General features: G+C 41.1%; 2 long non-coding RNA genes across 2 annotated transcripts; one reads left to right on the top strand and one right to left on the bottom strand.

The window, feature by feature from the left end:
- Positions 1–10,016: 10,016 nt before the first annotated feature.
- Positions 10,017–11,161, top strand: LOC146513433 (uncharacterized). Its single transcript, XR_014874939.1, has 2 exons — positions 10,017–10,737; positions 10,777–11,161. It is a non-coding gene; the product is annotated as an uncharacterized LOC146513433 (long non-coding RNA).
- On the bottom strand, positions 10,656–13,937 carry LOC146513432 (uncharacterized). The gene is made up of 2 exons (XR_014874938.1): positions 13,399–13,937; positions 10,656–13,070 (listed from the first exon to the last, which is right to left on the bottom strand). It is a non-coding gene; the product is annotated as an uncharacterized LOC146513432 (long non-coding RNA).
- Between the last annotated feature and the right edge of the window lie 4,353 nt (positions 13,938–18,290).

The following is an 18,290-nucleotide window of genomic DNA, read 5'->3' as shown; positions in this document are numbered from 1 at the left end:
ATTCTTATAGTTCAATCTAAAAGAATCTTAAAGATCTACATTTCTGCACAAAGAGAGAAGGGTTTCACTTCCTAACTTTAAGTGATATTACTGGACCATCGACATAAAGCTCATGAAAATGTGTATTAACAAACTATACAAGTCATAAATGACTTCAAACATAGTTTATCTGAGCACTGAAGTGTAATATATATGGAATAAGCCGAGCCGAGATGGGAGGCAGAGCCGCTGCGCCATGGCAGGTGAGTGAGGCGGCTGGCGGGCGAGCGAGGAGCTGAATGGCGAGAGACGCTCACTACAACTGGTTGGCTGACTGAACTGAACACACGGCAGTGACAACATCAATGACAAGACAATGAACTGGTGGAAACTGAGGACTTAAATACAAGATTAACGATGATGACGATTGGAGATGGGTGAGAGCAAGGCTGAACATAATCTGGCCAATTATACATGGAAATAACTGGAACTTAATGCATATGTTCATGTGGAACATATGGAAGATAAATAGTGAACATGAACTGAACGACCCAGGAACCCTGACACCTCGCTGAGGTAACGGTCCATTTCTATCTGCGCCTTCTCCTCCAGTGTGCAATTTGGCATTTAGTTTGTCCATGTTTGGACTTCTTCTGTGTTCTAAACGCATAAATCAGTCTGTGCATGATTCATTTGCTCCACCCATCAAAAAGTCTGCGCATGCGTGAATATATCGCCTATCGGATTATTGGACTGACGATTGTCGGTTGGAAAATTTTTCACATGCTCCAGGTGTCGCTGTGGATCATGACATCATCCAAATAAGAGGCAGCATATGCAGTGTGCGGCCGCAGCACATCGTCCATGAGGCGCTGGAAAGTGGATGGGGCTCCCAACAAGCCGAATGGAAGTTTGACAAATTGGTACAAACCGTACGAAGTGGAGAAGGCCGTCTTTTTCTTGGGCTGCGGAAACAAGAGAATCTGCCAGTAGCCCTTGGTTAAATCCAGCGTCATGAAAACGCGAGCAGTGCCTAACCGGCCCAGGAGCTCCTCAACCGAGGAATGGCCTAAGCATTAAAACTGTGATACCTCGTTCACCTTGCGTTAGTCGACAAAGAACCATATAGACCCATCTTTCTTCATCACAAGAACTATGGGGCTATGTCACCCAGTTGAAATTTGTGTATATCTTGTATATGGGTTTAATTCTGATTTTTAGTGTTTATTTATGAGTGTCATTTTATCTGCATGGTTTTATTCTGTTTCTATTGCATGGCTTTTAGTGTTGTGCTGGGAAAGGGTTGCCATGGCTATAAGCCAGAGTCTCTTCAATTGACTGAAGAAGATTTTTGAGTTTCTTATGTTTTGGTTTGATTTTGTATTATGGGTTATTGTTCATCTCTGGTTGGGTCTTATTGATGATGATAATGATGATGATGATGATGATGATGATTATTATTATTATTAGTCTATGGTTTAGTTTAGGGTTTGTTCTTGCACGCCCCTGTTTAGTATAGCTTTAGTCCTGTGTTAAGTCTGTGTCTTTGAGAACTGTTTCCTGTTTATTTTGAAGGTTACGTTTCATGTCAGTGTTTCTAGTTTCACTTCCTGTCTCGTTAGGTCTAATTTCTCCCGACTGTTTCAGCCATCCAAGGGTCCGAGGGGCCCGTCCAGTCTTCGTCTGCCTCCGCTGGAGGGTATGTTTGAATACCCTGTTTGAGGAATGTTTGAATTTGCACCTCCAGCCCCAACTCATCTCTCTCCTTAACTAAGCTCACCAGAGAAGCAGTTTTAGCCTCTCTCCATGCTTTAAGGAGGTTCAGGTGATATATCTGTGTAGCTCTGCCCCTGTCAGACCGTACAACTTCATGGTCAACGTCCCCCACTCACCGTGTGACAACAAAGGGTCCTTGCCACTTGGCATTTCTCCCAAATAGTAACTCAAAAGGAGAAAATCTCGTGGAGGCGTGGGCATCTCCCGCACTGCAAACAACAGAGGGTCTAACCAGCTATCCCAATTGCAGTCATCCTCATGAATTAACTTACGAATCATGGAATTTAAAGTCTTATTCAGCCGCTCTACCAGCCTGTCAGTCTGCGGGTGGTAGTCGCTGGTCCGAACAGATTTAATGCCCAGTAATTCGTACAGCTCCTTTAGTGTGTGAGACATGAATGACGCACCCTGGTAAGTCAGTATTTCTTTTGGAATACTGATTCATGACCTGAAACAGCGATTGCGCCACACTCTTTGCACAGATGGTGCGCAGCGGCACTGCTTCTGGGTATCGCGTTGCATAATCCACAACTAATAAAAAGCGATGTCTATGTACACTCCACTGAAGTGGCCCAATGAGGTCCATGCCAATGCGTTCAAACAGGGCCTTAATGGTAATGGGTGCAAAGGTGCTTTTGGGATAGCTGGCTGGTTAACCAGCTGACACTCCGGGTATGACAAACACCATCGCTGCACAAATCTTATCATATCCCACTTGCCCTGCTCTGGGGTTATAATGAGCCACCTAGAAAATCATTTCCTGGTGGCTTTTAGGCACCAACAACTGGGTGTGTTCCTTCTCTGTGCGAGTGTCAACTCACTCAATAAAGCCTATTGTTCTTTTTTCTCTTTTTTTGCCTGTCCCGTTTGGTTCTTTGGCAATCAGAATTGTCTGAAGGCCAAGAAAGATGTCCAATGGATTTATTTTACCAAGTGGATCATCACAGCCTTGCTGCGATGATGCCTTACCAACAGGTCAAGCGGAATGCGGCTCGGGCACCTGTCAGTACCTGTCAGCTGCCTCCGGAGTCCCACAGGCTAACCAAGCCCGATAGGACTCCTTCTTCAGCCTGGTGGCTCCCTTCACCTCTGGTGTCCACCATTTGGTTCGGGGATTACCACCACGGCAGGCACCAACCACCTTGCGGCCGCAGCTCAATGCAGCAGCTTCGGCAATGGAGACGCTGAACATGGTCCATTCGGACTCAATGTCCCCAGTCTCCCTCGAAATGCTGTTGAAGCTCTGCCGGAGGTGTGCGTTGAAGATCTCGCGGACTGGGGCCTCTGTTAGACGTTCCCAGCACACCCTCACTACACGTTTAGACCTGTCCAGCGTCCTCCCCCGCCACCTGATCCAACTCACCACCAGGTGGTGATCAGTTGACAGCTCAGCCCCTCTCTTTACCCGAGTGTCCAGAACATATGGTCGCAAGTCTGGTGATACGATTACAAAATCGATCATCGACCTACGGCCTAGAGCGTCCTGGTGGCACGTGCACTTATGGACACTCTTATGTTCGAACAAGGTGTTCGTTATGGCCAAACTGTGATTAGCACAGAAGTCCAATAACAAAGCACCGCTCGGGTTCAGATCAGGGAGGCCGTTCCTCCCAATCACGCCCCTCCAGGTCTCGCTGTCGTTACCCACGTGAGCATTGAAGTCTCCCAGCAGGACAACAGAGTCTCCAGGTGGAGCACCTTCCAGCACCCCACCCAGGGACTCTAAGAAGGCTGGGTACTCTGAATTGCCACTCGGCGCATAAGCGCAGATGACAGTCAGGACCCATTTCCCGACCCTAAGGCGCAGGGAACAAACCCTCTCATCCACCGGGAAGAACCCCAACGTACCGGCAGCAAGCCACGGGGATATTAGAATACCCACCCCAGCCCGCCGCCTCTCACCAGGGGCAACTCCAGACTGAGACAGAGTCCAGCCCCTCTCCAGGAGACTGGTTCCAGAGCCCAAGCCATGCGTAGAGGTGAGCCCGACTCGCGTTCTCGCTAGTCCAGACTTTGCAGGTTCACACGGGAGTCCAGACTTCCCGAGAACGCAGCGCGATCGTTCCACAGTTGGAATGGCAGTGTACTTGATGACATCACAGCTCCATCCCTTCTTAATTTAACTGTGATTGTAGTCTAAGGAGCTCGGAAAGAAAAGCGTTTGGACTTGTTTAAGTTGCTTGAAGACGTTTCACCTCTCATCCGAGAGCTCACCCGAAACATTGGCTGATTGTGACCTACACCCGTTTTTACACCTTGGCTCATGTGATTAGGTAGAGGATCATCAGGGGGTCCTTCGTCCCTCTTGGGGGGAAACTCCAACAGGGCTTAAATCTGGGACTCTCCACCATTTGACCCTAAAACTGAAGAAGCTTCTCGGATGAAGGTGAAACGTCTTCAAGCAACTTAAACAAGTCCAGACGCTTTTCTTTCCAAGCTCCATAGCTCCATAGCTCCAAGCTTCATCTCGCTTAATAAAAGTAGTGTACATGTATGCCTGAATAAAAACAAACTACCTACTGTTACTCATTTATATTAAGATTTAAACATCTAGTTGGTGTTGGTATGGAGAGTAACCTGCAGTAATAGTAATAAATCACATTCATGTAGTTGTAAACAGCATGATAATATATTAAGTAATCCAAAGTATTCAGAATTCATTACTCTCATTGAGTAACGTAACAGAATACGTTACAATATACATTTCGGGGCATGTAATCTGTTACCTGTAGTGGAATACATTTTAAAAGTAACCTTCCCAACACTGCCTGTACAACACTCCCTTTGTAATGTTGAGGAATGGAAGTATTAAATGACATTAAAAGTAACACCTCATGTAAAATGTAGCTACCTCAAAGTTGTACCTAAGTAGTGCTTGAGTGGCTCTCTATTACTGCCAATGAGAGGCATACAGAACTGGATTATGTTGAAACAAATCAATGAAAATATGTTTCTAAAATAATTAATGTGTGAAAGAAGTTTTGTAAACATTAGATAAATTCAAACTGCTTAAAAAGAAGACAATTTAGATTTTAGTTCCACTGATCTCTGCACAGTCTTTGCACTCCTGCTGTAACCTTTCCTCTGTCTTTATCCAGTGTTATCAGCAGGTCACTTCTCAGGAAGCCTAACTGGCAGAGCTGTGCTGAAACAGCTGGCATGAAGCCTGTAAAGATATGAAGGGCCATTTTAAAGATTCTACTGAAGACCTTTTTACAGCTGGTAATAAACATGTGCAGCATAAATCTGATCAGGTGAGGGAGTTTTATTGGAAGGGAGCGGCTGCAGATCAGAGGTAGCTGAATGATACCACTGTGGTCTGTGGTAAGTGGTGAAAGATGTGATCAGAGATTTTACTTAAGTACAAAGACAGAAACATACCAAAAATACGCCCTACAAGTAAAACTCAAACATTAAAGATCTCACATGAGTAAATTTTTTTTTTTAATCCTTTATTTATCCAGGTAAAAAATCTCATTGAGATTAAAAATCTCATTTGCAAGAGCGACCTGGCATCATGGCAACAAAAGTCACATACCACATAGGTATATAACATTTAAAACAAATACAATATCCCATACCAACATGTGTAAAATATACAATAACAGATCAAATTATCCATTAAAAACAATCACACTGAGTAAAAGAGCAGTTCTCTCGTTCCTTTAAGACAGACTTCAACTCTCCCAAGGTAACCAACTCTGATAATTTCAGTTCCTTCTGCAGATTATTCCAGGAAGCAGCGGCAGCGCATTTTAAAGCCTTTTTCCCCAATTCTGTTCTGATTTTTGGGACAATCAATTGTATGATATTGTGCGAACGAAGGCTGTATTGGTTGTGGGTTTTACACATATAAACACATAAATAATATGAACCAGCCCAAGGAGAGATTTTTAAGATATTTTGAGGCGTGAATGTAGTTGTGTAAACGTCAGATACCTGCTCGGTTCCGACGTTTTCGGAGATCTGACACCCACTAGCTCGAAGCTAACGGGAGGTCGAGACCTACTACAGCCGGGAGGAACACTGCTTTCCCGGTGTTGTGCCAAAAAGTGATTGTCTGCCAAAAACTGATTTCCGGTATTTGCCAAAAACTGATTGCTCATATTTAAAGTGCTATAAGTAACTTGTTGGGCTATAATATGTTAAACATATATCAAATGCATCCCTTATGGATGACATAAAGTCATCTTGAGCCACAAACAACATTTGTGTAACAAGGTAGAAGCCGCAATCAGTTTTTGGCAGTGACTTTTATATAACCTTTATTTATGCAGTTAAAAAATGTCATTAACATTAAAAATGTCTTCTGTAAGAGTAAGTTGGCCAACAGGACAGCAGAAATGGCAGCAAATATTACAATAGTTCTGTAAAAATATTTTAAGTGGGGATAAAGGAGCGGATTGGTTATAATGTAAGTACAATAACACAGAATTGTAAAGATACTTGAAACACAGATAATTTTTTAATTCTATATGTAACCCCTTTGTAAACCATGTTCACCGAAGTCTATTTACGAACATACGTAAAGATATTACACATAAAAAATACACAGAAACATTGGAAATCAGTTTTTGGCAGGCGATCACTTTTTGGCACAACACCTGCACACCGTGCCTCAATCTCCCGGTCAGCTTCGAGCTGGCGGCCTCCGAAGAATGCGGCTAAAACGTCCGTCTTAATTTTTTTTTCTCCCATGTCCCCTGAGGGGCTCTGTAAATTACAGATATATGGTTATTATTATTAATTCAATTTTACTTATATAGCTCCAACTCACAACAACAGTCGCCTCAAGGCGTTTTATTATTATGAATAAATAGTTTACAAAAAATGCCAAAGTACTACACTGTGTACAGATGGTTACTGCATACACCAAGATTTGTCTTTTTCTTCTCCAAAGCATCCCAGCAGGTCTCACTGCCGTCCTCTGAACCTTTTCCTTTCAGTTTTACTGCATCTCTCACATTGCAAAAGATTTTGTTTCAGTACAGAGGTGGGAAGTAACGAAGTACAAATACTTCTTCACTGTACTTTGGTAGAATTTTTACTTGAGTCGTTGTTTTTCTAACGTTTTACTTTTACTTCCTACATTTTAAAGAAATATCTGTATTTTCTGCTCCTCACAAAACTGGCTCATTGCTTTTGGTTTAACAGATTTGAGGACGTTATTATTTCACGTCACTCCGAGCCTTCAAACATCAAACCGATTTGAAGAAGTTGAATTAGTACTTCAGCTTTTACTGGAGTAATATTTAACACTCGTATCTGTACGTCTACTTAAGTACAGAATGTTTCTGGAGTACCAGCCCGATATCTGACCTCCACTACATCCCTGTTGGCTGGATGATGGCGCCCTCTTGTGTTTGCATCAGTGTTCAGTTCCTACCGCGCTGGAGGACACACAAACTTCACCGAGCCTTCAGCAGCAGCGTCGACAATCAAAGATCACATATTGGTTTGTTCTCAGGAGTCACACTGATGATGCGTTCATGGTCAAATTCATGTTTATTAGTACTGAGTATACATTTACAATCAACTGATCAATCAAGTAAAGAGTGCAGCAAAAAAAAAACTATACTGTGAAGACTTGATGGAACGAGAGGAAAGAATGTGAGCTGCGTTTAAGAGAAAAAGTGGTCATTTTTTAACTTTTTATTTATAGATGAAAGTCGAGATGCATTTTAACAACTTTTGCAATCTCTTGAGAAATTTTCAAGATATGTAACAGTTATTAGAGTTCATAAACAGACCGTCATGGCTGTGTGCGGGCAGGCAGGAAAAAGGACCCAAAATGCAGACTCTGCTTTACTGCAGGCATAAATCAGGAAATGGAACAGAACAATGAGAAACTGAACTACACAGGCCAGAATGAGGGTACGACGCGACGACGAGCAGGAGCAGTCACAGACATTAAATACAAGAGGAAAGCAGGGCAGCTGACATCAGTTAGCAGACAGGACACGGAGACGCCAAACTAGAAACACTAACACATGGCACAGACTGTCAAAGTAAAGCAGGAAACAAACAGAACAAAACCAATACTAAACACCTGAAATCTCAAACTACAAGAAAACAACAATACACAAAACACTGGGTCACCGACACCGTGACACAGACACTCTAAATAACTTTTTCCATTTAGCACTTAGTTTAATGTCTTATAACTGGAGATCTGCTATTTTCCTCTGACACAAATTTATGCAAAGTTCAATCAAATATAACTTTTTTTTCCATTAAAGTATTTAAACCTTATAATATCTCTTGGGTTCATGTAGCTGGAAGTTCACAGTGATCAGCACCAGGTGGCACTGTGGGACAACAGTTATTGCAACATCGCTACTCTGCACTCGTCATATGTTGCCAGGACAAGTTTCTTCTTCTTCTTCTTCTTCTTGTAATTTTCCAAAAACTGCAGCTAACAGTTTCTCCAGCAATGCCATTGTCCAACTTCATCTGTCATCAGCATGATATTTTGCCCCCTTTGAACAAGACTTTACTGCATGTGTGCAACTGCAAAATCCACCATCCAAAAATGTCTGAAATTGTATCCTGTTATAGAATCTAGTGTTGGTTGTTATCGCCGACACATCCAGGGTCAATTTTGTTGCTACTGTCTGTATCTGATTTACCAAAAGCAGAAGTTGTAGATGTCAGCTGTGGAGAATTCAGTCAGTTTGATTGGTGCTTGTGTTTAGATACTTTTATTGTTGTTTGTGGAACAAAAACGTTTTTTCTGCCTCATTTGTGTTTGCGTCCATGATTCAGTATTTATGTTTGGTGCATCTGAAGTTTATTGCATTTGACAGATAAAAGCTTCATATAAATGTTCTGTTCCACTAATGAAGGCTTCATGTCCCCAATGTTTTATTAGCTCTAAACAGAGCGTCCAGGCTTAATCCCCGCCCCTCACTCACCCCACCTCCAATGTTATTTTCTTAAGGATGTGGAATTGTACATAAAATCAATATCAGACTCCACCAGCAAAAAGTCTCTCAAAACACAACATATATGTGAATTTTTTGTGAATCATTTTTTTACCCCTGGTTATTTGTATTCATGTTCTCTTGTATACGTCATCTGTGTGTATGTTGTAAACTCATTGTTTGTTCAATAAAGTTCTTGTTTAAAGAAAATGTATCCTGTATCGCAATATTTTGGAATAAAAGGTTTATAGGATGTACTTAAAATAGATAAGAACAATCGACTTTGACAGCAAAAACGAAATTGTGTTTTTGTTACTATTGATGCTGCTGAGAAATCAACATGGTTCTAATTAAATGTTTTTTGACCCTCTGGATTTGTTCAAAAATCCCTTCAGCTTGTTCGTGGACAAAAGTGTCAGATTAGGTCTGTAATTTTGTTCCCAGGTCCAGTTTGTATTTGTGGATTTGTGGAAGTTCTTGTTGTTTTTGTGTCTTTTGATGAGTATTGTAGGTGTGTGTGTATCAGTCCTTTTGTGGTAGTGAGATGAGGGCTCTGCTTGGGGGAAGAAGCTCTTGCAGTGTCTGGTCGTTACGGTTTTAATGCTGTGAAACCGTCTGTCAGATGGAAGGAGGGAGAACAGTGTCCTTCACTATGCTGTTCGCACGTCGGATGATGTGTCTGTCATAGAGTTGGGAGATGGATGTGAGAGGGCCTCCAATGATCTTCTCTGCTGTCCTCACGATCCACTGCAGAGACTTCCTTCAGTGAGGGTGCAGTTCCCGTACCAGATAGTGACGTAGCAGCAGAGGACGCTCTCAATGGTTCCCTGGTAAAATGAAGGGAGGAGGGAGACTGGCCTTCTTCAGTTTCTTAAGAAAGTGAAGACGTTGTTGGGCTTTCTTCATGATGGTGGTTGTGTTCAGGTTCCAGGAGAAGTCAGCTGATATGCGCACACCCAGGAGCTTCACACTGATGACCGTCTCAGCAGCAGACCCGTTGATGTGCAGTGAGCTCTTCCTGATGTTAACAACCATCTTTAGTCTTCTGAACATTTAGAGACAGGTTGTTGTTCTCACTCCAGTCCACCAGGTGTTGGACCTCCTCTCTGTACTCAGACTCATCGTTGTTGGCGATGAGACCCCGACTGTTGTGTCACCTGCAAGCTGGATGATGTGATTTGAGCTGTACTCTGCAGTCATGTGTTAGCAGGTGAACAGCAGTGGGCTGTGTTTATTCCTAGTGAGTCCAACTTCTTTACCAGCTTCTGGGGAAGTTAGGTTATATATTACCAGTAACTTTTCAGATCAAAAGGTGATAAAGTTCAGATTTTTTCACCATATCATTGATGAAACGTCCTGTTTTTAAATTTGAGCATCAGGGACAAGGCTGTTAATTGTTAAGGTCAAACTTAAGCATGTGAATGTACTGTATGTGTGAACACTCGAGAGCAACAGAACAGGATCTGGGATGCACTGAACAGGTTCCTGAAAACTGTGGAACAAACCAAAAATGCTTATAAACATGTGATGCAGTGTGTGCACGTAACAAACAATGAAAATAGAGATTTTCCATTATTAAAATATGTAAAAGGACTCTGATGTGTGAGTGAGGTCTATTGTTTTATCTTACACCGATTAGTTTTCTCTGAAACGTAAAAAGAAGAAACAAACATGTACTCCCCCTCCGTCTGTTCTCACCTGTCATTTCAGTGATAAATATGTCTTGAATTCTCGAATTGACTCGTTAAATATTTAACCTAATTAAACCCTAAAAACGGAGTCATAAGACTTTTGTCCAAATGTTACCTGCAGTCACAACAACAGTCACCTGAAGGGGCTGAATACTGCAAAGACCCCACAGAACAGTTCATCTCATGCAGTGCTGATTTAAAAACTCACATGTTTGGACAATCTATAATCTTCTAACACAAAAACATGCAAGTGTTCACTGAAGTAAACACACAGAGCAGTAGCAGATTTTTTTTAAATGTGTTTTATTTATTTTCATTTGCTGCTAACTACAAAATCTACAAATAAAAAAGTGCAGTTAACAAATGCAGTGCTCTCCAGTTTGTGAACCCCTCAGCTGAATTTTTAGGTTTTTCAGTTCAAGCCAATTAAAAGAAATCTAAAAATTCAACCCCAACAATCAAATGACCCCCTATGAGCAAGCACTCTGGCGACGGTGGAGAGGAAAAACTCCCTTTTAACAGGAAGAAACCTCTGGCAGAACCAGGCTCAGGGAGGGGCGGTCTTCTGCCATGACTGGTTGGGGTTTGAGGGGCAAAATTAAATCAAACATAAAGGAGAGCACAGCGTATTTATAAGATTAAGTTTTATAAAAATTTTATAAAATAAGATTATTATCAGGGGTGCACATAAGAGGTCCGCAGGTGCACATGCGCTGTCAAAATAAAAGACGCGCACCAGATAAGAATTTGCAACACGCAAGATAAGGAAGATAAGGTGAGATCTCCTCAAGATGTGGAAGATTCTCGGAAAAGTGGGTGCAGGAGGTGAGCTGGCTTCAAACAAATGATTTTCACGGCAGACTCTGCAGCACATCTCTGTGCGTTCATCATTTGTTTGAAGCCAGCTCACCTCCTGCATCCACTTATCCGAGAATCTTCCACATCTTGAGGAGATCTAAACAAACTCTGTCCTCCTCCAGAAAATTTTATGTAAGCAAACACGCGTTGCAAATTCTTATCTGGTGTGCGTCTTTTATTTTGACAGCGCATGCGCACCTGCGGACCACTTGTGTGCACCCCTGATAATAATCATGACCCACAGAGCGAGACCCCACTCAGCCAAAAAGCTTTGAGATGGCCCAGCAAGCTGCAGGGACAGCAATGGCCACTGTGGCAAGACCCAAACCTACTTTAAGTAGGCCATGACACCACCAAGAATAGGTCTCCACAGTTTCCTCGAGTTCTGCATTGTCTTTTCTAAGCTGTGCGTTCTGCTGCGTGAGTTTCTCTACCTTACCTTTAGCCTCGCACAGCTCAGCACAAATTCTCCTTCTCTCATCGTCCTCTGTCTGAGCCATTGTAATTAAATTATCCATTACTCGATCCACTGTACCTCTCAGTCTGTCAAATCCCTCATCAATGTTTGGTACAGGGAGTAAATCATTTAACATTTCCTGTGCCATTTTTTTAAATTAAAAATTAAATTAAATTAAAAGCACAGCGTCACAGTGTATTAGCTTTTTGAAAATGCCCCAAAGTAAACCGTTAAACGAGTTCTTTTATTTGAGGACGTGGCAAAGAATATGACGTCACAGTGATCGTTTGAAAGGATCAAAGGAGCGCTGTGGAACATTCTGCGCATGCTCAGATCACGCGAATTTCTTGTCTATCACATATGGTCTGTTTCCCAATTCAGGGTCTGCACGCCTGAAGTACGCGCACTACGAGTACTACGTACGGTGCGTACTATAAGTACGAGAAGTGCGGAAGTGCGAGGCTTGTGAAAATCGGCGGATTAGCCTCCGTCGCGCTGCCCAGGTTGCCTAGCAACCATGATACCAACCGCTGGAAACGTGTCATTTGTTTGACAGAAATGAAGGAGAACATCTTTTGTTCATTTGTTTCTCTCGAGCTTTGTGTGATTAGTTGAGTATCTGAGGCTGAGACCACAGGACAGTAAAACATGATTGTTGGGCTTCTTTTCTGTACTGAACAGTCATTTAAGATTAGCTAGTAAATAACAATTAGCTAATGTTGTTCATGAGACTAAAGTCATCTCACTGTGGTAATGTAAATATAATATGACCAATATTATAGTTATTATATTAATCATTATTAGTTATTAGGGGAGACCGGGGTCAGTTGTAACACTTCCAATTTCTCCAATCAGGGCTAAGTTTCAAATGATGTGACTCATCCTGTACATGTCCAACTCAGTTCTGCTATCACATGTGAAAAATCAGCACATTTTGTCAAACGCAGACAATTTAACACGAAAAAAAGTCATTTGTATGCCAAAAAGTAAGTTTTTCTACTTTATTTCAGTTTCTAATAGCATTATCTGCTTTGCACTTAAACTCATCAAACTTAAATTATGTTATTTGTATGTCTGTGGGGATATATTCTGTGTAGGTCTTTAGTGCTAATGTTTTAGCCGTTGGCTGTATGATGTTACAACTTACCACACTATTACTTTAACTTATATTAAACAAGTTGGGGCAACGACATCAGCAGAGAGAGGTTCACTGGTCGCTTTTGTATATGTGGTTAATGCCATTGGCAACACAATTCCTCCACTGTTTGTGTTCCCACACATACATTATGCAGACCACTGTGTCAGAGATGGACCAGTAGGAAGTACTGGTAGTGGAAATAAATCAGGATGGGTGCAAGAAACAGATTTCCTCATCTTTCTGAAGCACTTTGTAAACCACACCAAGGTAAGCCGTGATAAAAAGTAATGGAATTGAGATGCTGGTGAACAACTACATTTTTTCAGCTTCATTCTTATGTTTAAAAGTTGGTGCAAGAGTTGTAGGTTATAATGGCCACTGAGCCAATGAGGCCAAACTCAAGGAAGACCAACCAAAATTAATGAAATATTCAGTTGCAGAAAATTCCATAATTTGTCTTTTTTGGGGGGTTGGCATATGTTCAAAAGCTAGATTTCTGCATTCTGTCACACACACACACACACAGCTACATAAATGGCTCTAAGTGCATTCATGTGTTGAATAAACAAAGATTACATGTTAATGTTTTGTCAGTACCCTTATTTCATTGTGTTACATTTCACCCCAGGATATGTTACAACTAACCCAGACTATGGGGTTAATTGTAACATTTCACTCTTTGTGTTTGAGGCCATACCATGCAATGGGTAATTGTGCTGCAGAGAAAATAGCTGCACTATTTAATAGCAGAGACGTGTAAATACTTTGCATTACATTTTGAATCTACTACCTTAAAAGAGCTCCAATTTACAGACAGAAATGTCAAAAATGGTACAACTATCCTCGGTCTCCCCTACAGCAGTGAGTTTGAACTCTGTGCCAAATACTGAGCTTCAGCAAAGAAGTTGCAGTTATTTATATGTCCTATCACCTTAAATCTTCACTCAAAGACGAGTATCTGTGACAGTGTATATACAGATGTGTTATATATAAGAGAAAAATATTGTTCTTTTAATATGTTGGCATCACTAAATTTGGCTCATTGCTTACATATATGTGTAAAAAGCAAATGTACAAGCTGTGATAACTGTTTCTGATCAAATGAAGAGTAGACTGATATATGAAATATTCCTTTGAGAAAATGAGACCATGTCATAACTGCTTTAAGTCACACAGAATAAATATCAGAGCCTTAAACAGGCCGACTTCTGCTAAATGGGTCAAACTGGGCAGAAAGTCTACAAACACATAACATCCTTATAGAATATGATGTAACACTATAGATCAACTTACCTCAGAATATATAAAGCATATAAACAATTACAGCGATATGATGCAACAAACACAGCAGTAGGTCCCTCAGTCTGTCCTCACTCTGGACACTTGCAGTCGTCACACATGGAAATCAAATGTGTGATAAGCTGCAGGATTCAAACACAAGTGTAACTTATAAACACATGTTCATACTTTTATTCCACAATCAGAGAGAAAGAAACAGAGAGAGAGTGCAGGACAGACACACAGGTGACAGTCTCAGGTGTACACACTGCTACAAACAGGAGGATTTAGTGTTTGTGTTATTACGAGTGCTAAACAAGAAGAGTTCCAGATGGTACAGTGGACACATGTGTGACTGCTGTGATTAAAGCATCTTTCTTTCAGCTTAACGAGTGAACCGTCAGCTCGTTCAAACACACGTTAAAGTCCGTTTGGCTCGACACCACTGAACAGAGGCAGCAATATAACAGAGCTAACATTAACAGTGCAGTGAATCCTGCTTGTGCCGTGATATTCAGGACTGCAAACAAAGCATTCACTTCATCACGTCGCTGGGACGTAATCGGCCTTAAAATGCGTCCTTGAAGGATGCAGCCCCTGAGTTGGGAGATAGCCAATATACATGCCGAGGGTGGGGAACTCCAGGCCTCGAGGGTCCTGCAGGTTTTAGATGTGTCCTTGATCCAACACAGCTGATTTAAATGGCTAAATGGCCTCCTCAACATGCCTTGAAGTTCTCCAGAAGTCTGCTAATGAATTAGTCATTTGATTCAGTGACCCAGGGTGAGACCTAAAACCTGCAGGACACTTGAGCCCTGGCGGTCCCCACCCCTGCTATATGCCATCTTAAAATGTGTCACGCTACAAGGTAAGAGGTAGAAATTAAATTATTAAATGTTATTAAATTTTACTTAATTAATTAAATTAATTAAAACTTAATTAAATTCTTCTCTGAAAGTGCCATAGCACTTGCCTCTTCTTTTCTATGCTCAAGTGCTTTCATCTAACATTCACACTCAGATGGATGCATTGGAGCAACGTGGGTTGGCCAACCAACCTTCCAGTTTGAAGATGACCTGCTCTGCCTTCTGAGCTACAGCCGCTGCATCCTGCAGCACGTTACAGGAGTTGCAGGAATTTCATGCAAGAGCTGGCCGTGTACTACACGTGACAACCCTTCTTCATGGTGTTCTTCACATTCAGGCTTTAGGCTATGGTGGCATGTCAGAGCTGCCTGATCCTTCCAGAAGCTGAAGGAAGACTGTATCATAAGAGGAGAGGAGATTAAAAAATGGACGGAGAGGAACCAAAGACAACAAATAAGGGAGGACTTCTTGACCACATGGCGTATGTCGAGGAACCAGCATCCTCCTCGTTGAACGCTGGTACAGGCAGGAATAAACATGCACCATAAATTCTACTAACAGAAAAGACTCTTATTCTGTTAATGCACAGCAGCAGCAACCTGTTGATTCAAAGGTTTTATTTAGACATTGGCTGCTTTTTCACTCATTTTCAATCCGGTCCTTGTACCTGACCATTTTCACAGGAATGCTGTGTTCGTTAACCCACTTAACACTGACCTGTGAATCATTCAAGCACAAGAAGGCTCCTAACTGAAGAGGTAAAACTGTGTTGCATCCATAACAGACAACTTAACAAAGGAGCGATTTTCAGTGATTTCTCCGAACACTTTACCAGCAGAAAAAACATCATTTGTCCTCATTCTTATAGTTCAATCTAAAAAAATCTTAAAGATCTACATTTCTGCACAAAGAGAGAAGAGTTTCACTTCCTAACTTTAAGTCTTATTACTGGACCATCGACATAAAGATCATTAAATGTGTTTACCAAACTATAAAAGTCATAAATGACTTAAAACATAGTTTATTTGAGCACTGAAGCATGATATATTGCAATAAATGTGAAAATTCTTTTTGAAAAGATTTTCAAACTTGGTAAATGAAGTGCTGTCTTTCAAGGTCAAAATTAAAATGATGAGAGCAAAACGGTAGCCAAACGGTAGCTTTGCTTTTAATCTGCAAATCAAACATTTACGCTACAGGACAGAGCCATTTCTGTTACGGCTGTAGTAAAACCATATTCATGTGCGTCTGTTTAGGTGAATTTGAAGCCAGATATATGCAGCAGAACAGACTCGGAAAAGGAGGGTGTGGAGCAGTGTTTCGGCTAAAATGTCCCTTTTCAGGAAGTATTACCAGGTGTGATCAGGAATAGGTGCAAATGTCTGCGTGTTTCCCTCCTGCAATGATGCCATACTGAGAGGATGCTGACCAACACTGTGGCTAATATACGATATACTATTGTAGTTAGATTTCAGTTCACAAAATCATTTGAGTTTTCATTTTTTTTCAAAAACTGGAGATCTGCTATTTTCCTCTGACACAAATTTATGCAAAGTTCAATCAAATATAACTTTTTAATATAAGTATTTAAACCTTATAATATCTCTTGGGTTCATGTAGCTGGAAGTTCACAGTGATCAGCACCAGGTGGCACTGTGGGACAACAGTTATTGCAACATCGCTACTCTGCACTCGTCATATGTTGCCAGGACAAGTTTCTTCTTCTTCTTCTTGTAATTTTCCAAAAACTGCAGCCAACAGTTTCTCCAGCAATGCCATTGTCCAATTTCATCTGTCATCAGCATGATATTTTGCCTCCTTTGAACAAGACTTTACTGCATGTGTGCAACTGCAAAATCCACCATCCAAAAATGTCTGAAATTGTATCCTGTTATAGAATCTAGTGTTGGTTGTTATTGTCGACCAGTGTTGGTCAAGTTATTTGAAAAAAGTAATCAGTAACTAATTACTGATTACTTCCCCAAAAAAGTAATCCAATTACTTTACTGATTACTTATTTTCAAAAGTAATTAATTACTTAGTTACCTTTTAAAAACACGATTTACAACCTGAATAGGTGATAAAGTGATAGATCTTTCAGCCCAATTCTACTTTTTCTACATAATCATCATACAAAATGTAATCAAATGGAAAAGTCTCTTTTTAAAACTTGTTTTATTAGTTTTAATCTTTTAACTTTATGCATCAAGTAAAAATTTAATTATCTGCAACATTCTCTGACTTGAAGAAATTAGTTTAATATTTAAACCTATTTTCTGCACATTCCAGCTCATAACTTTTTTTGTGTGTTTACACTCAGTCTTTCAAATAGATGCAAGTAAAACACAGCAGAAAATAAATAAAGTCAAAGACTAGCGGTCCTGTTGCTCTATTTTCACCTGTAAAGCAGGAGTGGGGTAGGCGGAGGTTTACCCTGGTGCAGGTGTGCAGCGGTCAGTGGAAGAATCCGCGAGTTTCTCTGTGAGTTTCCCATTACGTCGTAGCTACTCGGTGCTTGCTCGGAAGTTTAGGGGTTTTTTCGCTGTAAAAAGAAGTTTTCTTCCCACGCACAACGGACACTAATGTTTTTGTCACTTTTTATGGAATCAAACTCAAAGTAAGGTCAGTACTTCCACGCTTTAAACGCTGCACGCTCATACTCTCTCTGCATTCGATATATGATCCATTGTTGATCTGCACACAGCTGTTGTCACGAACGTCGCACTCGCTTACGTCACTGTCATGAGACATTCTCGCAAAAAATCACGGTTTTAGTAACGCAGTAACGCAGCATTCCTACGGGAAAGTAACGGTAATCTAATTACCGTTTTTGCAATAGTAATCCCTTACTTTACTCATTACTTGAAAAAAGTAATCGGATTACAGTAACGCGTTACTTGTTACTTGCCCATCTCTGTTGTCGACACATCCAGGGTCAATTTTGTTGCTACTGTCTGTATCTGATTTACCAAAAGCATAGCTGCTGGCAGGTCACACTGATGGAAACACACATCATGCCAGGGCAACAGCTCCCTCTTTGTGTTAACATCCCTCTAAACAGTGTCAGCAGTGGGAAACAACTCTGTAGCAATGACTGTGGAACGTCGTCAGTGAAAGATTTGGAGGTCTTTAACACTTGCTGGGATTTAACATCAAGTGCAAATGACGAAGAGTCACTTTTATGTTAAGATAATTTGCACATCCCATGAATATTCTTTGAATATACAACGGTAAAACACATTGTTAGGAATTTTATTCAAACCCAAATACATGCTCTCCTTTTAGCTCTTACCATCTGCCAGTTGTTCTCTTAAAGTCACACTG

Source organism: Neolamprologus multifasciatus, chromosome 7, assembly GCF_963576455.1.
Source record: "Neolamprologus multifasciatus chromosome 7, fNeoMul1.2, whole genome shotgun sequence".
Lineage (NCBI taxonomy): Eukaryota > Metazoa > Chordata > Actinopteri > Cichliformes > Cichlidae > Neolamprologus > Neolamprologus multifasciatus.
The sequence above is the reverse complement of the archived record's forward strand: the minus strand, read 5'-3'. Positions and strand labels throughout refer to the sequence as shown.